Genomic DNA, 16,831 nt, shown 5'->3' on the forward strand with positions numbered 1-16,831 from the left:
GCGGACTTCCTTTGTGAAAAGGAATATTACCATATGTAATCATGCGTGGGTTCGAACGAGGCACTGCACATGGATGTACTTCAAATCCGATTGAACTCGTTGTGTTGTTAGGACATTTTTAGCAGAGTCTATATTCAGTGTTACAGTACCCCTATAAAATATAGTACCTATAAAGTACTGTAGCACTCGAAATTTCTAAAGATCGAATCCAGTGCTACAGTATTGATGGAGCGAATTTGGGACTCTAAATATGCCAAATTACTGTAGCAGTCACAATACTGTTCACAGAGGATGACTGTGGGTGCAGAGAGAGTAGAAGAGTAGTAGAAAGTAGTAAATAGGATAGCGGTTGGAGATGAAAAAAATAAGAGATGTTGTAATAGTATTAGGGGATATTGTAATAGTGTTATAGAGGATGAAATTTTAGAATATCTGTTGAAGATGATCTTAGAATATATGAAAAAAATAAGATCTAATATTAATGTATTTTTGTATATTTTGTTTTTTAAGGAATAAACATTTTTAATGTAATATTTCGACATTTGAATTACCATTTCATTAATTTGCGCGTAAATGTTGACCATGTGTTACGAAAAAATTGGATTAGGTTTCGAAAAGTATTGAAACAAATAGGGAAAAAAAAGAAAAATGCGTGCTGGGCCTTTGTTGAGCCGCTGCTGGGCTGTCCCAAGATGTCTGGATTGGATGAAGGGACCATTTGGTTTGTGCCTGTACATAAAAGCACACGAGAGCCTCCACTCAAAAGAAGAAAAAAGAAAAATAAGAGTACAGCTATTGTAAAAACTCTTAACATTATTAGCTCTAAAACTCTCTTCACTATTAATTTTAGAATTAATAGTGGGTAATAGATAGTGATTGTCGGCTCGAGGACCGACAGTGATAATCGGTTATCACTGTCGGTTGAAGGCTTCAGCCACTAGTGATTTTAGGTTTTCGATTCAACTTGTTTGTGGTAAAAAAGCAAAAAATATTTTTTGCGACCAGAGGCACCTGATCGGCTACTGCTCACCCGTCCTTGACTAGAAGCTTGAATACCGATCATTGCTCACTCGCTATTTTTTTCACACAGGTTCCAGGACTCGAACTCATGACCTCGATCAGAAGCTCCGCGCACGTGACCTCTCTCCTCTCTAACCATCTCACCTCTCATTCATTCTTAAGTATAATAGCGAAATCAATCATTTTGATATCTTCTCATCGAAGATTTGAATGGCTATTTGCACATCTAAATAATCCTAAATAAAAATATTATCAACTAAAAAGTTGTATATCTTATCAAGTCCTACAATATTAATATAAAATTTATCTGCATCCGATTTCATATGAAAAAGTTTATATCCAATCCATACAGTGTTCAGTGAAACAGTCATAACTTTTACATACAGAGTCCAATTTTAACGTTCGACCTCTACTTTCGAAGCTAATGACGAGGCACATCTAAAAAAAATATAATTCTTTAGACCTGTACCTTCCTTAAACCTCAAAAAAGCTTAGAAGATTCTCGACAAGACATCTAAAGTTTTTAGGTAAAAATTGACATTCTCCAATTTATGTGATAATTTTTAGAGACATGGTGCTATATCTGAAAATTAGTATTGTGTATACGTTTTATCAATCCAATTTTTAGAGACATGGTGCTACATCTGAAAATTTTATAGTTTTCAATTTTGTGACATTGCGTGTGGCTTTTTCAATAATTCCTACTAGTTTTACACTAGATCTAAGCTAAAAGTTTGTGGTCAAGTATGTGGCTCCCTCTATATCAATTTTAGATATTTATTTGTGCATCTATATGGTGTCAAATAAAAAAATGATCAACTAAAAGGTTGTATATCTCGTCGAGAGCTATACTTTTCATATAAAGTTTGTCTTCATCCGGTTTCATATGAAAAATTTATGATTTTTTAAAGATTACCTGTCATCGACCACGACTGAAACTTTGTTAAGATTATTTGGGCATTTAAATGACCTTAAATTAAAAAGTTTTCAACTACAAAATCGTAGATCTCATTTAAGACTAAAATTTTCATATAAAGTTTTTCCCTATTCGACAATAATATTGTTACACGAGTCGGTAGTGATACCCATTATCATTATCGGTTTATAACATGAACTGACAGTGATATTTGATGAACTATCACTGTCGTTCCGTGGCTAGTACCGGCAGTGATAGTTCAGATATCACTGTCGATCGGTGCTCTCACCCGGCAGTGAAGCATCACTGCCGGCTCAAACCTTCAGTCGGCAATGATGCCCTTCATCACTGTGGTTCATAAGCCACATTAGTTGATTCTTCTCACGCGGTTTTTGAACCAGCAGATATGCCCCATCACTGTCAGTCCATTAGGTATCGACAGTGATGGGTCGAAACATATATGGGTCGATATATATGGCGCTGAACGGTGAGATCTTGTTGTCACCGTTGAACGGGCAGCAGTAGGGTAGACTTCATTATTTTTAAAACGGACATGTAATCTTGAAAATTTTGAAAAAAAATATATAAAAAAAATTCTTGTATGGAAGGGCTACAGGCGCAGGAATAAACAGGCCAAGGCCCAGCCCGGCGGCAGCCAGTTCGGCGTCTACGGCTTAGAGATAAGCCAAGTTTCTTTTAAATCAGTCTGTTAGTTTGATTAGCCTCCAAGTTAGAGATCCGTTCTGTTAGCTAGAGATAGGATTGTGTTGTTAGTTTGTTAGCATCGTGTGTTAGAGCCAGCTCTATATAATGAGCCTGTCACATTCAATCAAGGCAAGCAAAGAGTTATCCTTAAATCCATCTAGTTAGCTGCTCAGAGCCTCGACCAGGAGGGCGAGTACCCTCCCCCTCTGTTGCTTATCGTGAATCAATTCAAGCCATATCAGCCATACACAGTCACGCCTTAACTGTACATGTATAAAGTAAAAATATGGTTATCTGAATAATCGAGCAGTATTACATTTTCAACGAATATGGAAGATGAAAATTTTAGCATAATGATGTCGTGATGGCCTTGTGGGATTTGCTGTGGCTTGTTGTGTTTGTACAAGTTGCCTGCCATTTCGTACATATGACATGTATGGGGGTGCATTTTTAAGATGACTACTACTCCTGCAGGTTACTCAATTTTCGCTATCATTGCTTAAATCTGAATGTGTACCAGTCTAGCACTGTGTTCAGCACGAGGGAGAGTTTGTAATGACATTTCACGGGCATACCATGCTGGTTTCAACTGTGCAGAAGCTGTTAATGTGACACCAATTGATTGGTTACCAATTAGACAGGATGCTGTAGAGCTTTATCGTGAACAGCTCGGAAAATAACTATTTCCCATGATAAGCTGTTGCTTGGGGCTGCAAGAGAAGCAATAAGAGCTCAGGTGGGACATCTTATTCCTCAAGAGGAATACTGCTGACAACTTGAGGTGGACAAGCATATGTGGACCTGGTAGTACCATATGCAAGTCACTGAAGGTAAATGCCAGTTACAACATTTATAAATAATATTTTCATTTAAAACTCGGTGAAATATGATATTATTAAAAAAAATCCTTCTTAGGCACGAATCGAGATGGAGTTGAAGCGAAGACAAAGTATATGCTCTCCATCTCAATCTAGGAAAATGGATGCTGAATTTTATTCTACTGACAGGGAGTGTGGGCTGTGCTACTATGATTTGCCTCTTTCTGCTTATGGCTGTCCATGTTGCCCAGAGAAATATGCTTGCCTTGCACATGCGAAGCAGCTTTGCTCATGTGTCAGGGACAAAAGATTTTTCCTATTCCGTTATGATGTCAATGAGCTAAATATCTTAGCCGATGCTTTGTGGGGTAAGTTAAGTGCCATCCATAGTTGGGGTGTCTCTGATCTTGGATTAAGTTTGAGCTCATGTGTCAAGCGAGAAAAGGTCCAAGATTCTAGGACTGTTTGCAGATCAACTGATGGCCCCAGAAGGTCCTACATGTCACAGGCGTCATCAGTATCGTTGGTACCTTCATTTGTTTGCATTGAACAGAAAAACAGCAGAGATAAGATGCTGAACTCAGCTAATCCAGAGACAAATAATGTTTGTCCTTCTGAAAAGCAAATAAAACCGGAAAATGTTTCACCATAAAGGAGCCATGCGTGAAGAATGAGTTATCCTGTACCCAAAACAACGGTATCTGCCAATTACAATATAATGGAGGGCCCGGAGGAAACAAAAACTCAGCACCAAGCTTGTCAGTTCCTTCTTGTCAATCAATTTCTTCCAATGCTGTGATAAGTTCCTTAAGTACTTCAGGTGAATCCATGAGAAGTGCACATGCCTTTGCAGTATTTAAAGAGGGTATATAATTTTCTCGATTTGGAAACTGTACATCTTCACTTGGTGAGCATCATAACAGACCACCGATATTGGTTGAGCATGGAACCTACATGAGGTCTAGTTTGGAAAGCTCAAACAATTCTCACAGGTTGATGGCATCTAACTGTAATGCAACTCTGTGTCACTCTTACAAGGATCAATAACTCCTAACACCAGAGACTAATGACTCAGTGATGACTGAGAAAGATAGCAGCCAGGCCCGTACTGAATCAAGTTTGAAGATTGTGGAAACTGTTACCAGGGCACAAAGTGTGTCTCAGGTAGCATCAGCTAGTGTCTTTGCTTCAAAGCCACTAATAGATTCTTCACTTGTGAAAAATACATATGGGGGTTTTAGTTCAGGCGGTGTCCATCTTGGGCATCCAAGTTTTGGTAATCAGCAACCAAATGATGGGTGGCTTCAAACAAAATTCGGATCTCTATCTGGTGTGGAAGTTAGGGATAGGGGGCATTCAGCTGTATTAGCGCAACCTACTCTGAAAAAACACAACAGGAATGGAGGTTCACAGAAGGGTCCTCACATAACCAACGTTTTACATCGATTCAAGTGCTTTGTTGAACCTTTGGAAATTGGTAATGTGCTATCTGGGGAGTTGTGGTCCTCAAGTCAAGCAATCTTTCCTAACGGTTTGTCTTTCCATGGCAAATTGTCATACTTCTACCTCTATACATCTTCTAGCTTTTGCCAATGTGGAAGCATTCTTGTTATAGGTAGATAGTATTTATATCTTTGAATCCTTGAACGCTTTTTTACGTTTATATATGGTAGTATTCAGAGTATGCTTTGCTATTGTTAATTACTTATCTGAACGCCTTCACTCGTAGATCTGATTTTTCTATGCAGTTTGATCTATATTTTGCTGGTTTCTTTAGCATGTTTTATCTTTGTAAATGCAGGGTTTAAGAGCAGAGTGAAATACTTCAGCATTTTGGATCTGATGCAAATGGCATACTACATATCTGAAATATTAGACCCTGGACTTCAGGGACCTCTATTTATGGTAAATCTCGTAAATATCAGCCTTTTGTGCCTCCTATGTATCTATTATTCCGTATCTTGATATCTGTTGCTTGATGCATTTATAGGTGACTGCAGAAAACTGCCCAGGTGAAGTTTTTATCAATGTATCTCCTACCAAGTGCTGGAACATGGTCCACGAGAGGCTGAATATGGAAATACGGACGCAACTCAGTATCGGAAGAGCTAACCTTCCTACACTACAGCCTCCCGGATCAATTGATGGTTTTGAAATGTTTGGGTTGTTATCACCGGCAATGGTTCAGGTGAGGCAGTACCTGGCATTCACTTGAACAATATCTGAAACACACCATATAAAACAACGACAAAGGTCTTCTACGATTCTAACTTCTCAAATAATTTTGAAAAGTGGAAACCTATTTAAGGGTTGCATAATTGAATGATAATTTACACTAGTTGGGCCTGCAAGCATTCTTAATATACTTGTGCAGCTTGCCCTATTCTGTATCTGCCTTTAATTCTTTGCAGGCAATTGAGGCACGAGGTAGCGATCACATCTGCACGGAGTACTGGAGATCCAGGCCCCAGGTTGTCATTGAAGATCAAGACAGTCGGCATATGCCACATTGCCACCTCACATTGCGCTGAGGGGTCTCTTCCAGCGGGCTAACCGTGATGAATTGCGGCCCTGCGTTGTATACTGATGAGCAACAGCAATTTGGACGACAGTATCAGGCAGCAGGCAGCCCAAATCCTGGAGAGGAGATTGCGAAGCAGTGGTGCTGACAAGCGTAAATACAGGCTGCTGTAAATCTAATCTTTGGACGGCATGGAATTTTTTGACGGGGTCAAGCAGTTTTTAACTCTGAGGCTTGCTTCTTGCGTTGCCCTCGTGCCCGTTCTTTGCATTCTTCTGACCATACTCAATACTCCCTGCCATAATCCCATAAGATTTGCCACCATTTGGCTGTTCTTATGAAATGGATGTCAGACGTACAGCTCATCGACTGACCGGTGTACATACAGTTCTGTTCCTAAATGTTACTCGTCGCATTTGACTTTTTATGATTTTTATGTGCAACTTTGACTATTGTTTTATATTAAAATATAGTTGTAATTGTGAGATCATGTGATGAAGAATAATGAAATTGGTAAGGCAAAGTGATTTAGCATAATGATATTAAGATAATGTTCATAAGTTATTAAGACGATGTTTGGATATGCTTATACTATAATGATCAAGAAGTCAAACCATCACTTTAGTAGGTTGTCGTGTTACGAGATTTTTGTTTTAGCGATGTCTAGTGAAGTTTAGTTAATTAAAAAAATAGATTGGGAGGACATCACCACCACCTGCTGTGGTGCAAGGGAGAGGATGTCCCTACTGCTCTACTGTTGGGGATGATCTCTCGCCCCCTTCATATGACAAGTCGAAGTCTACTGGTAGCTGAGCATTGATAGGTGTTGCAGTTGTGTTTCAGGAAATACAGGCGAAGGCCATGGCGAACCTTCGGTCGAAGCTCGAAGGTTGGCCTGCAACCTCCCTCGTCCGTATAAGCGAAGGCCATGATGGACCTTCGGCTGGAGCCTGAAGGTGGGTCTGCGACCTCTGCCTCCCGCGTAGGCGAAGGCTGCGATAGGCCTTCGATCGGAAGCCGAAGGTTGACTGGCGACTGCACTCGCTGGAGCGGGCGAAGGCACTGATGTGCCGACCCACGGCGCCAGAGAGTTGGAGCGAAGGTCATGGTGAACCTTCGGCTAGAAGCCGGAGAGGGGCCCGCATCGCAGTTATGAGAATGGCTGAAGACCGCAAATGGACGTCGAGGCCCACTTAACTACTCAGGGCACAGTTGTAATTATGCAAATGTACTTGATTGTATCATAATGCTCCTGAATATGCTGAGAATGTGGCAGTTGAGAGGGTGAAACTATAAATCCTAGTGTGTTGTGGTTAGGTACGGACTATAAATAGGGTCATACTGTACCTAAAGTGACAGAGAAATCAAGATTATTCACCCATAACACGTGTCACACCCAGGAGCCTTTGGTTTTCCCTTAGAGCGAAGGCCTTCTCTGTTCGGGACTACGGTTCCAACACCTCCTATGGTCGCCCCTGCTGCTCCCTCGTGTGGCCGTCCCTTGCTACTCCCTCCTGCCCTCACTCCTAGATCAAGGAGAGAAGGGAGAGAGAGGAGAGGAGAAGGAGAAATCAGCTAATTTGTCTTCTCTGGTTTTGTACTTGTCCTTTCCCCTATTTTCCCTATTGTATGAGCTTGTTCTCTCTTGATTTTCTTACCTTTTTGAGGTTTCCATGATGATGGCGGTGCTGGTGTGTTGTTGCAGCAAAGAGAGAATACTAGGAGGTGCTATGTTGAAGGAAGTGGAAGGGTACATCGATCGGCTCTTTGTTCCATTGGTTACCACTGCGATTTCTTTATTTCCAATGAGTCCCCCTTGTGCAACTGAGGGCCTGTTTGGTATAGGCCCCCTGATCCAAATTTTCTAGAGGGAGTGATTCTCTGAGTAAAGTGATTCTGTGGCTGAAAGTAATTCTCTAGAGTAAACTCTATAGAAGAAATAATTATGAATCAAGGGAAGCTAATTTTTTAGTTTCCAGTATCTAGTTTATTTCAGAGAATCACTCTCACGGATTTTACTCTGGGAGCTAAAACTAAAAACTGTTGTTTAGCAGAGCTTCTCCTGATTTCACTCGGAAAGCTGTTCTGAGAGCTCTTACAAACAAGCCTTGAGGTTAGGGCTAAGCCCCTTGCTGTTGTTGGAGTTTTTGTTGATGATTCTGGTTGATAATTCTTGGTTTGCGAGCTTTTAGTGAGGGGATTTGAGACTTGGTTTTGAATTGTTTGTTCTGCGCGTAGGCAGATCGGGCAGTGCTGCTGTCATTAAGGTTTTGGCAACCTAGATGATATTTCCTGCAGAAACCATCAACTGTAAAGTTTTAGCTAACTACAAAATCTAGCTGCTATACAAATTTCAGAATTTTTTCTCATGTGGTTTAGGAGAGAGCGCAGTTTAATCATGGCTGTTGTTTTTCTGATGAAATCTGGACAATAGTAGATCAGAGCAGTTTTTGGGTATCTTAGAAGCTGAACTGGTCTCTCGTGCTATGAAAACAGTTGTAGAGGGATTAAAGACCTTTACTTTGGTAAAATTTCGGAATTGTTGGCCAAGTGGTTTAGTATATATTGTCTTTAAGTTTCACTGTCTGAAAATTCATGCAGATTTTGATGTCAGTTTTCAACTGCATATTAGCCCTACTTAACTTCAGAATAAAAATAGCATATATTCTTGAAAGTTGTAGGACTCTATCTGTAGTTTTCAGAAATGTATTTGTTTCCTATCATAGCCTTTGCAAATTAAAAGATAAAAAAAGACAAGCAGCACATCTGCTGTTAACTGGGTGTATATGTTTGCCGTTTTTGCCGTTCATCGGGTTGTGGCGTGTGACCACTTCACTTATTGTTTATATATGCTTGTATGAATGTATATGCTGATGTGAAAGTTGCTAAATAGGTGGTAGTGCCCCGGATTGTGCCTAGTGTAATTCTTATCTTCGTTGGAGGCAAGTGAACATAGTGATTGTGCTATAACTTTAGATTGTTATTTTTATTGCCTACACTGTAAAATGTAGCACTTATGTTTATGCTTAGTGATATAAATTAATGAATATTTTGCTGTTTAAAACATGTTTATGAGGTAGGATGATCTTAGGTCAATGGTAATATTGTGGTAGATGAGCAACTGAAGATCATAACTTGGGGTTGTCTTTTTTTATGTCTTAGGGGAATGGAGTTATCTTGTTGTCTTTTATACACGTTTAATATGAAAAATGTTAATCGTGGGTTAGATTAAGGGGATTAGTTGTCTTATTGAAGTCTTGCATAGAAGAAGTTTTTCATTTGTGGTTATACGATGAAGAAGTCTATTGTTCAGTTCATACTTAATATGTCGCCATATGATCATAAAGTCTTTATTTATACCTTGATGGATGCATGCGAAGGATTGTTTATATCCGTCTTTCCGTTGTCCATTGGTGGAGATCATGGTATATGTTTTTTTTACCTTTCGGTATTTCGAGTATTGTATTATATAATATTGTATCTTGCCCATTCATGTCATGAGTGTATCTGAGCTAGGTCAGTGAGAAAGTCATATAACTATTTTAGAGTGCATTGAAGCCAGACCGGTGAGGAAGTTATATGACTATTTTGGAGTGCTCTTGAGCATTTGAAGTTATGTCGTTGTCTTATAGCCACAATCATACCAGTACGCGTGGTACATTCTCAAGAAGGGGTGCAATGTAAAAGTGGACATGAAATTTGCATTGCATATGCATGCATTAAAGTTTTATATATATTGAAGTGAATTTCTATGCATTGGAATTGAAGCCATGGAGGTGAAGTATGAATTGAAGTCATATTTATTGAAGTATGTTCTAAATGTTATTTGTGAAGTGTTACTTCTCCAAAAAATATCATACGCATCGGGTTACGTTCGACTTATTTATGCAGATTCAATGGTTGCTTACTTGTGGACCTGCATTGCATAGCTTTAATATGCACCATGCTGCATTGTATAAGCAGATTTGCAATTTGAATGGCTAAGTTGAAGTGCATGTATGTAGTTAAGTAATCTTATCACTTGTGGATATATATCTTATATGAAGTTGACCTATGTGGTATTGCATTTTTCTCCCATGTGGTTGGAATGTTGTTTATGATGCAGGAGATTAAGAGACTCTTATGAGTTCTATGTTTTCTTTGGTCTTGAAAACTTAGCTTTAGTTAAGACAATATTTTCCTGACAAGTGAGTTAAGTGGTTCATTGTTTATAGCGTATTACATGTGGAAGTATGCCCAAAATAAAATATTAATATGAGAAGTTATGTTACTTAGAAGTTAATATACTGTTGTTTATTTTACTTATATGAATCTCCATCTATTACCATGTCAGTAGCCATACTCGTGCAATTGGCTAACCAAATTGTTAAGCAACTCGCCTTACATTTTGCTTGTTATACTTCATATCTAAATTGATGCTTAATGAACTTGTGGTATAAATAGCCTATTAATGATAGTTTGGTTGACATCTTCTTTAGAGTTTACGTCATCGTTGTGTACCTTATTTAATGTGATGAATAATTTGTATCCCTATGTTTCTTTTTTTTTCTTTTATCAGGATGCTTGGTATAATGGTAGTGTGGTTCCTTTCACACACACATACACACACATATATGTTGTTGCTTATGCATGTTCACTATTTCTACATGAGTGTTAGGGGAATTTTTCATAGTTCAACACGCTCATAGAGTAGTTTAGTATCATCTTGGAGCATTTGTGGGTCCTGAGGTGTTACATATATGCTAGTGTTAGCATAGAGATGATGCAATATACTCGTGAGAAGTGTTGCGTGAATTGATCTTGAGTTAAGTCAGGAAGGACTTGTGCTCGTACTCGTTTGTTTGATTCATGTGCAGGTGTTGGTCGAAGGCGAACGTAGTCGATGATGGATCAACGAACTAAATTCAGGGAGGAACTGATGTTCAATGACTAGGTTCAGGAGGAACTGAGGTCACGGTGATCGAGGATGCCATGTGGGACGTTCGAGCTGAGAGAACAATGCATATGGAGACAAGATTTCGCGATGGATGCAGGAGGCGATCTGATTGTGAGGGGACGTAAAGACTAATTCATGTTTAAGTCGTAGCAGGCACGAGGGAGTTGTGTGGTGGATGGACTTGAGACAAGAGTTAGTGTCAGAGACGGACTCAGAGGGGGGCTACGTACATGCATATATGCATGTGAAATGTTGCATGCATGATTATGCGAGAGTTGTTGGCTAATTAGTTTAATTAGCAGAAGTTGTTTGTCCTCTTGTAATTAGATGAGGATAGAGATCTGGTTGAATATGACTTGGAGTTGTAGTTTAATTCAGTCACGTTTGTGCGTGTAACTATCCAATAAATAGATATGTTTGTTGTATTAAGTAGATAATGTAGCAGAAAGAAAATAGATGATGATTGTTTTGAGATTTTGCGAAAATCCTTGTTAGATACTTTGGAGAGGTGTCTTGTAAACTCATCTATGCAATGAAAATTAAGTTTCGTAAGTTGATGAGTTGCTAATTCAGAATTTTCTCTGTGTTCTATATTCTGCGTACTTGGTTTTAGTTTTCTACTAATTTTGTGTTTTTATTGGATTTCATATTGGTTTAATCCATTCAAAACATTGCTAGAATATCTAGTGTTTGATCTGAGAAAATTTTGAGTAGCTTTGATTTTATCTCGAGTAGCTTTTGTTCGTTATCAACTAGGTTTCGATCTACTCGATTTTATGTGATACAATCAACTTCGACTAGACATAATTCTTAATCCACATATCCGGTTGACTTGATTCTTATTGGATTAGTTTCGTATTTGAATCTAGTTTCTACTACCCAAATTTGAGGGAAATTAGACCACCGAATCTTACTCTACATTGTTTTACTAGAGTGTGTGCAATCTATCTCAAGTGAAATACCTAGTTTAAGTTTGTTTTTTATTTGGGTGAATTAATCTTTGAATTTGGTTTCCACAATCATTCACCCCCATCTGATTGTCATATTGCGCTTGTATCGTGGTGCCATTGCAAACACGACACGCTTCCAAGTCTGCATCCTCGTCGCGAAATAATATACAGTTATTTCAATATGCATGTATTTTTTTTTTTACTTCCAATCCCAACTTGTAGACAACCTGCTTGGCATAATACGTGTTTTCAAGCAAAATGTTTCCTTTTAACAGAAATTCCCTCAAGAATTCTAATAATTCGTTGAAACTCTTATCGACCCAACCATTGTTAGCCTTCATTTGGATCAATGTTAGCACCACATGCAACTTATTGTGCTCATCTTTACCGTCCAGCTAAACTGGTGTTTTAGATTCCTCTATCATGCGCTGAAACTTTTGATATTGTCTTTCACTAATGAAGTCTCCCTCCTCATCACACAACATTTGTTTTATATTGTTTCTATTGTTGCCAACAAAAATATCGTCTCTATCATTCTCGATAAAAGTATCTTCAAATGTTGATATATCGAAGTCTTTGTTAGCTGTCATATCATTGCCTCCATCTTCTTTGACTGGTGGTTGCACAACATCTTCAAATTCACTATGCTCAATCCAACGGGTATAGCTTGCCTTGAAACCCTTGTAAATCAAGTGTGCACGAATATGCTCTATATTTGAAAACTGCTTCTCATTCTTGCAATCGACACACAAACATCATATATAGTGATCAGAATGCTTCCTTTTTGGCTTCTTGTATGCCGCAGCAGCCCTAAAAAAGCATCAACGTCATTAAAGAACTCTGACCCTTGATTCTTATACATCTATGACCGATCCATCTGTAAATCATTATAATTAAACCCATACAACTTATAATCATTAAATATTTTAAAATCTAGAATAAATTTATTAAGTTACCTCGTATCTTGATTGGTCCCTATTTGAGTGCCCATCTCCTTCTAGTACTTGAGCCAGATCGGGGGACCCTCGTTCTAAAGGTTGTCGTGTCCGATTGCGACCCATGGATGGACGTGCCATCCCTACAACATAGTATTCTATCAATTATGTTAAATTCACTATGTTGATTAATGAATAGAGGAAATTTATTGGATTAGTATTTAAATTTAAGACTTTAAAAATATACGCAATCCACATACTAGAAAATTGGGTTTAATGTAGGCACCCATATCTATTTACATGTGACTTTAATCTACTCCTTAAATCATCTATAATGACAAAATTGGAATCTTTATCTATATTAGATCTCAATTGGAGCTCTTGCTCCTTCCAAAATTCAACACCAAGGAACAACAACCTATGTTCAAATCTAGAGCAATCTAGCAACTAAATTTAATTAAGAATGAAATGTAGATCATCTCTATACATCTAATAATGACAAAATTGCAAAAAAAATTTCTAAATTAGATCTAAAAATTCATCACCATGGAACAAGCACCAGCCATCAACCCTAGAGCAATCTAACAAGTAAATATATCTAAAAATAAAATATAGATCATCTTACTAACTTTAGAGCACTTTGACTCCTCCAAATTTTGAATACTCCAACCACAAGGACGACAAAAATGGCGGCCGACACAGTTTTGCTCAGGCATGTTGTGGCTCTGTCTGGTCGGGCTTGGGACAGAAGGTGGGCTTTATACTGTAGCAAACATCAGTGCCGGTTATTAGCAGCTCAATCATATTCGCGCACGGGAGATTAAGAACCGGCATTGATACATTTTCATCCAGCACTGATGGAGCACTATTTTTGACCAGTTATGTAGTAGTGTGATCGAGGATGTCATGCGGGATGTTCGATCTAAGAGAACAATGCATATAAAGATAAGGTTCGCGATAGATGCAGGAGGCGATCTGATCATGAGAAGACGTGAAGACTAATTCGTGTTCGAGTCAAAGTAGGCACGAGGGAGTCATATGGTTGCTGGATTTGAGATAAGAGTTAGTATCAGAGACGGACTCCAATGGGGTTTACATGCATGCATGCATACATGTGAAATGTTGCATGTATGATTACGTGAGAGTTGTTGGTTAATTAGATTAATTAGCGAAAGTTGTTTGTCCTCTTATGATTAAGGGATGATAGAGATCAGATTGAATATGACTTGGAGTTGTAGTTCGATTCAGTCATGTTTGTGCGTGTGGCTATCCAATAAATAGATATGTCTATTGTATTGGGTAGACAATGCAATAGAGAGAAAAATATAGAAACCCTAGATATGGTTATTTTGGGATTTTGTGAAAATCCATGTTGGATGCTTTGGAGAGGCATCTTTAAACTCAACTATGCATAAAAAAAAGTTTCGTAAGTCGATGAGTTGCTGATTCAGAATTTTCTCTGTGTTCTATATTATGCATGCTTGGTTTTGGTTTTCGATTAATCTCACGTTTCTATCGAGTTTCATCTTAGTTTAATCCATCCAAAACCTTGTTAGAATATCTAATCTTTGATTTGAGAAAAATTTGAGTAGCTTTGATTTGATCTCGAGTAGCTTTTGTTCGTTATCGACTAGGTTTTGATCTACTTGATTCTGTGTGGTACAATCAACTTCAACTAGATATAATTCTTAATCCACATATTTGGTTGAATTTATTCTTATTGGATTGGCTTCGTATTTAAAAATCCATATACACATACCTATACACATATACATACACATATACATGTACATACACACACACAGATATATATATATATATATATATATATATATATATATCTGTATATATATATGCCGCATATGCACTTTTACGTACAGTTTGATGCAACTACATCTACATGTCAACATGGCATGCTACACAATACCTGAATCTAGACATTTGTGTGTTTTGCTGCCGACCATATATATGAGGAAAGGTACATGCATTATAATCATGGGAAACCTTAATTTCTCAGGGGAAAAAATCCTATACTTCCAAGTCAAATAATACTTCTAGGTTGAGGACCAGCTTCATGATGCGTAGAGCTATAGTATATGATGCTTCCAATTTATATCCAAGGACACGTATGACGTATAGTTCAATCCAATCTAAACTGTAAAGGCTCCTAGATGTGTGGTCTACCTCAAGTGCTAGAAATATAAGGTGGGCTACGTACGTAACCACTGTTGATCTGGGCTTCAATTCGTGCACGTACCACACATCTCTTTCTTTCTCTCTCTCTCCCTCTCTCTCTCTCTCACAGCTGCCAACTTGAATTAATTTAGTAGCTCGTACGTGACCCAGTCTTCTGGAAGTAGTGTGTATATCTATAGTTGATGATAGAGACAAATTTGTATGCAGCACTCAACTAGCTAGCTGGCTTGCAGTAATCACCAAGGTCGGCATGCAATTAAATCTTTGAGAACGATCTGCAGGACACACAACTGCTAACTAATCTAATGTGTCCTTGTCACAATGAAAGTACATCGTCTCCGATTACGCTTAACTAGCAGCTTACTCTATATAATTTCTACTGTCCGGATTTGAGGGAAATCGGACCACTAGATCTTACTCTATATTATTTTTACTAGAGTATATGCAATCTGTCTTGAGTGGAATACCGAGTTTAAGTATGATTTTGATTTAGATGGATTAATCTTTGAATTCGGTTTCCGCAATCATTCACCTTCCTCTGATTGTCATATTAGAGTATAATCGATTCTACAATAATATTAAATAAAAATATAATAGTATGAAAGTATTTTTTCAAGATAAATATACATATAGGATTTTTATATTTTTAAAATAAATATTCTAGTAGCTATAAAAGTTTGATCGGATCTTAATAAAACGATAAGTATTTATGGTTAGAGGAAGTATGATATCTATTGTCCCAAAACTCTTGTGTTCAGATATTCTTCCTATATTGTTGGAGTGACAAATCCCGAAAACGCGAGCAGGTTACTTTTTTTTTTACTCAGGAGTGATGCGAATTTGCGGCAATATGCAGGGATAACATAATCCGAGTTTTACTGGTTTGGTTGTACATCAGAAATGTTCACTGTCAGTACAGTGTGAACATCTGCATTATGCAGCTATGCTGAGTTCGTCAGAGCGGCAGTCCATGTACTTTTGGTTCTCATGTGCATAGTTCATGGCTGCTATGCATGCTGTGGTACAAGTAAACCGCTGTTAGACAGCAGTATTCACATGAATCCCATCTGACAGTTCGCTGCCATGCCGGCCAACCTTTACACTCTGGTCTGCCTCGGTGCGCGGCCGTGCTACATGTATGTAGGTAAATGAACCTTTACACGTTTATTTCATGCACGGTGGTGTGTCGGAACACTAGTCCTTATTTTTTTTATCAAGATAAACTGCTAGAATAGAGAGTTATCACTGGGAGTGTTGAATCTGTTGACAACTGCTATACAACTTGGTTTGGTCTATGTGCCCACAAGCAAAGTGGAACAGTCGAACACTTAAAGTTTAACCCTGAAAGAGAGCAGTCAATCAGCCACAACTATAGAAGAAGAAAATACATAACGATTACAAAAGACAAGAAGACAGACAAGATGGTACCGATAAGAACATAACCGAGAGCAGCCATAAAAGGTCAATCAGCTAGTCACCATGACCGCTCTCAGCTTAGCCGTGATCTCTTCTTTTGCCAAATGCCAAAGGGACCGTTGAACACTACCGACACTTCAATGGAGAATACATTAGGCTAAAAGTTAATCCTACTATTTAATTTAAGTTAAAAAAAAGGACGTGAGGTATAGATTTAAACTTCAGTTTAGTTTTAGACAAAGATTAGGAATTTTAGTGCATGCTGCATTTGTTGTAGAAAGTCAGCAAGAAAAAATATAGGCTGTGACATGTGTCTAGAGAAAATCTACACAACTATTTTTATATGCTTAATTTAAATATCATAGACATATTCATGGTCAAAGTATAAAAGGGTTTACTCGCTTTACACGGTCAATCA

The 16,831-nt window shown here is 38.2% G+C and overlaps 1 pseudogene; it reads left to right on the forward strand.

Moving 5' to 3' along the window:
• Positions 1 to 4,490: 4,490 nt before the first annotated feature.
• LOC133920767 (lysine-specific demethylase JMJ703-like) lies at positions 4,491 to 6,128 on the forward strand (annotated as a pseudogene).
• Positions 6,129 to 16,831: the final 10,703 nt, after the last annotated feature.

Source organism: Phragmites australis, chromosome 6, assembly GCF_958298935.1.
Source record: "Phragmites australis chromosome 6, lpPhrAust1.1, whole genome shotgun sequence".
NCBI lineage: Eukaryota > Viridiplantae > Streptophyta > Magnoliopsida > Poales > Poaceae > Phragmites > Phragmites australis.